Genomic DNA, 4948 nt, shown 5'->3' with positions numbered 1-4948 from the left:
CTCGCAAGGAAAAGCCCACTCATCGGACGAACCATACTAAAATCTCGCGAGAATTCCCCTCCCCCTTTCATCTCGCGGGATCGAGCACGGCTCTCGCGAGACCCTACTTTCCGCCATCATTAGCTTCGCCCTCCTCCTCCTTCCACTTCTCGTCGGCTCTGGCGCTTCCTCTCAGTTCTCGCGTCTCTTCTTCCCCCGGCTCTACCCGGCGGTGAGTTCTCGCGCGATTTGGCTAGGGCTTGAGGCTCGGGGGGCTGCTATTAAGATGGCGGCGGCGGGAGGCAGCGGGGGACGGCACTGACACCCCTTGTCCGTTCCCTGGTCGGAGCAGGTACCTGTGCTGCGTGGGGCGGCGGCAGCGGGGCGGGAGAGAGGCCAAGCCTGAGCTGACGGGGAAGCCGAGGAGGGCCTCGGCGCGGGAGGCCTCGGCGCCGCACCGGGAGAAGGGTGGGCGCTGAGGCGGGACAATGGGGCCTGCGCGGTCCCCAGTGAGGAGAGGCCGGGGTGAGGGAGGCGGTTGTGGGGGGGGGGGCTTCCCTGCCTTGGCCCGCCTGACTAAGCGGGAACTCCCCTCCCACCCACGAGGGATTCAGCAGGAAGCCGCTCTCTACCCTCCCCCCCCCCTCCACGCCTCGCCGCAAGGACAGGCGGAGCTGCCCCGAGACCGGCATCCTCACCCCGCTCGGCCTTTCCTTCTTCGCGGGACAACTTTCTTGTGTGTCCGAGGCCGCCCTGCGGTCCGCCTTGTCCCCGTCGAAACTGCAGGGGGGGGGGGGGAGGATGATCTGGACCTCTTTTACAAGATGGCTAAAAGCGGGACCCGATTCACATTTACGCTCAGGCTAGTCCGACTGAGTTCCTTCTGCCAAGTAACTCTGCACAGGATTGCAGCCTCAGCTAGTTCCCTTTTTATTTCATTCTGGTCTCGGTTTTCTGGATGTTTAAAAAAAAGCCGTTTTCTTTTGCTTTTCCCCTCTTGATGTCTGCTGACCCATGGGAATTTAACTACTTTTCCAGGGCTGAAGCTGGTTTCTCTTGGTAAGGGTGCTGGTAACCTTTTGAGGTCTGCCCCTTATAATTTAATGTTGAGAATCTGCTGTCTAATGTCATATATGCAGCCATTAACGTCGACCTGCTCCCTAAGATAGTGCATACAGCAGGCTGCCTTTTTCTCACCAGATTCCTCTTCTTTTGTGTTGCTTGTTGCTTTCAAGCATCTTTGGAGCTGAGAGGAGGAATTGCCCTGAAATGAAAGTATTCTTGGAAAAGTGTCAAGGCTGGTCACTGGTTTTTCATAGCAAATAACCTGAAATGGTACAGAGGTTTCTTGAGCTGCTGCTGCACAAAAATCACAGTCCCCCCCAAATAGGCATTGTACTGTAACATCCACAGAAAGTTTTATTGTTCCTCATTTGAGGCCTCATGGAACTTGAAAGAACGTTTGTATAGAAATGTGCTTTTCTATCCATTAAAGTAAACTTTAAAAATCCCTTTTTACATGTGCCTCAATGACCACAGCTACTCTGAATCCTAATTTGGTGGATTTTTTGAAATGGAAATTACGCTAGAAAGGGTCTGGTACAGCATTAGTTAATGTTAGTTCTAGGTTAAGTGTAGCATTAACATGTTGCTAAATGGTTTTTTTTGTGCCTACTTATACAGGTGGTACAAAAGTGTCCCCCATATGGGTGCCGTCTCCTTATACTCTTTATGTAGAAATTAGTATCTGAGGAGAAATAAAGTTGGACATGTTTGGTAGCGTAGACCTAGCAAGATAAGATTGACTGATCAGCAGGTGTTTTCGTTTGACATGGCAGACATGGTTACATCTGTTTCCTAGTGTTGTGCAAGCTGGTGCTAAAAACAACACTGAGGCAGTTGAAGAATAGTACGCAGTACAAGGCAACAGCTGGTTTGTGCTGTTAATGCCTCACACTTGCACTTTATTAGTATATTGCCTGAATGTCCGTTTTTACCATATCCAGTCTCTGTTGTGTCTCAAAACCATGTTAGAAATGGCACAGTAATGTGCTGAATATGCACCATTTCTTAGTTCTGCTCTGCTTATGTCAGGCCAGAAGAATCTGGGCTGTTTTACTTCGGAATCAGAATGCGTAAACAAAATTGTCCTATACAACAACTGGGATGACAGGATGGGCCACTTTATTAGTGAACTGAGCATATCCTTGATTGTCTCCTACATTCTTCTAGCTATTGCTGGAGAGATTCTTGTTGAAAGAAGTTAGATTACTGTTTCTGAAGCTGATTACCTGAAGCTGTTACCTGAAGACCTCTAGAGAAATTACCCAATAGCTCAGCATGCTTGAAGTCCTGTACTAACCAGTGTGTTTTTGTTGCAGGCCTTAAAATAGTCTGACGTAAGTGGATTAGTGTGACTGAGGAACTGGAAGGTGTTACCCTTGGCTGTCTTGGGTGAGGCAAAGGTGCCAGTACAGTGACTTGGATAGCAGACCAGGCCAAGTATGGATTGGCTGTGATTCCAGGTCAGTGCTGTTTCTCTGTTGTGATTTCTTGAAATCACTCCGCCACAAAAGGCATCCTGCAGTCTTGACATCTGTTCTTTAAGAAACTCCTTGGAGCCTTACCTGTGATTTCTGCATGTGGGGGGAAGACCTAGTCAATGGTCTCTTGTATCAAAGTGATAATGTCTATCTTTTGTTTTTACTGACCTTTGTATATATGGGCCATAGTTTTATAGATCTAGTACTGGGAATCTCTCGTCACGCTGTTAATGCCATGAGCGTGTAAGGTACAGTTATACCCCTTTCCTGCTTACTCAGAACTGTAAGCAGTGGCCTAAAGAGGCGACAGACCATAGCACTGAACACAAGCCTTGCATCTTCATTCTCCAGTCTTGGACACAAGGCTCTGCTTCCTCATGGACTACTTGGATCTTGACAAAATGAATCAGGTCCAGGGGTTAAAAACCATGTTGCTTTTCCTACAAGTTATCAGTAATTAGACTGCGTCTATGAAAAGGCTTGGGGCTCTGAAAGGTGTGCTTGATATCTACTTTAGTTTTGTCTTGCTGTATAGATTTTTTTAAAAGTTCACTTGGGTTTTTTACTATATGTGAGAATGTTGACATCCTGGTGCAATGATGATAGCTTGTTTTCCAGATCCCATTTTTCATAAATATTCTCACAAATCTTGAAGTGTTATCATAATATGAAGACTCCATTATTTCTGATTGGAGGCCAGATGTGAGTGAAGATGTTATTAAGCGGAGAACTTAATTCCCTTGCTGGATCAAGGTCCAACTAGTTCGTCATTATTTCCAATAGTGACCAGCCAGATGTCAGTGGAAGCTCACAGGCACTGTCTGGTGATGTCCATATCCTTGGTTTATCTCACCTCTGATACTTAAAGGCCGACTGCACCTGTTGATCAAGATTCCATTTAGTTGCCATGGTTAATGACAGTTAAATAACGAACAGAACAATCTCCCATGAAGAACCTCTTCTACTTGTTAGGGAGAGTTACAGCTTCTCTTGATTGCGGTGTATTGTTATTGTTCACCAAAGGCACATTAAAGAGAAAATTTGCAGTGAAAGGGATGTTTGTGCTAATGTTTATTCCTCCCTAACAAAGCTATGTGTACTTAACATAGGAAAGGCAAAATTTAAAGATCAGCCTTGTTCACCCAACCAGAGAGCTTCCAATAGTGTTTATAAACAGTTAGTGATCACAATAGCATTAGTTTAATTCAGGGCTGCGAAGGGCCACTGAGTGATGACCTATGTGCCGGAAGTAGTGAGCTATTGAAGAGCAAATAATAATAGTAGAAATAGCAAATAATTGAACATGTTTTATGGTATGTTGCATCACATATGAATCTTTTAATATTTGTTACTTGGTGGGGAGAAAGCTAACTAAATGAAGGTTCATGGTATGCCACTTCCCCCAGCTTGGAAGGAAGCTATTCTTAAAGCGTAAATTCCTTACTTGCTGGTGTACAAGTGTGACTAACTGATGAGAAATTTAAATTGGCTTTGGATAATTTGGCTTGGTTATAGTTCTCCTGACTGCCCAGAGCTTATATATTGCACATTCATAAGCATGAGGTTATATGGACCAGTTCCTTTACAGGAGTCCAGCAGGAGTCTTGTCTCTGCCCACTATGGACAGACTTGATATATGGCCTTACTCAAAGAATGGCCTTACTCAAAGAATGTCTTAAGTGACAGATATATAAATACCGTTGGCTGGAAATATAGTAGTGTGGGATACGTTTCAGGTGGGTTCTGATTTTTTGTCACTGGGAGGTGTATTTTTCCATACCTGTGGTTGGTGTCGTTTTGGTGCTTCTGTTCTGATAATACGACATCTAGAAAACCTAAACTTAACTTCTGAACATTCCCAGTGTTAACTCTGTATTTCAGCAAACAAGTCTCCAACTTAACAGGCAAGTGTGAGCAGGTGTTGGTCATTTATGACCTAGGTGAGAAGATGCTGGTTTTTGCAAAGCTTCCATTCCCGCTTAGCCAGAGGAGATCCAGAATTTTAATGTTTACAAGGCTGGAATCTTCTGTCCTAATGCTACCATTTCGATCATGCTATGAATTCAACTGGGAGCATGCCATCCAGATGTTAAGCGTATATGATACAGACAGTTTAGCAATCTTGTTCCAAACATGATATACTGAGATGCCTGTGTGAGTTGCCTATGTAATTCCTAAATGCCTTTTCTTCAACCCTGAAAGAAATTGCTGATGCTGGAATCTGAGCGTTGGCTGGTAGAGAAAGGGCAAAGCAGGCAGCCAGTGTTTTGTACGTGAAGGTAAGCACCTTTATAAATGCCCGCCTTTTGTCACCCCCATTGAAGAAACTAATTTTGTCCTTTGCAGGAGGGTATTGAGTAGCTACATGTTTCTCAGCTTCTTTAAAACTATATGAATGACTCAGTAGATACAGTATGGTTGACTGA

At 45.1% G+C, this 4948-nt stretch overlaps 1 protein-coding gene across 1 annotated transcript in view; it reads left to right on the top strand.

Annotated features, from left to right (window-relative positions):
- Positions 1–211: 211 nt before the first annotated feature.
- HUWE1 (HECT, UBA and WWE domain containing E3 ubiquitin protein ligase 1) overlaps positions 212–4948 on the top strand; it is a 119340-nt gene continuing 114603 nt past the window's right edge. Inside the window, exons 1-2 of the mRNA XM_048487617.1 lie at positions 212–331; positions 2361–2504. The gene's annotated coding sequence lies outside the window, so the exon portion shown is untranslated. The remainder of the gene's footprint in view (positions 332–2360; positions 2505–4948) is intronic.

This window comes from Sphaerodactylus townsendi, linkage group LG03 (genome assembly GCF_021028975.2).
Source record: "Sphaerodactylus townsendi isolate TG3544 linkage group LG03, MPM_Stown_v2.3, whole genome shotgun sequence".
NCBI classification, from domain to species: domain Eukaryota; kingdom Metazoa; phylum Chordata; class Lepidosauria; order Squamata; family Sphaerodactylidae; genus Sphaerodactylus; species Sphaerodactylus townsendi.
This window is presented reverse-complemented; position numbering and strand designations above follow the sequence as displayed.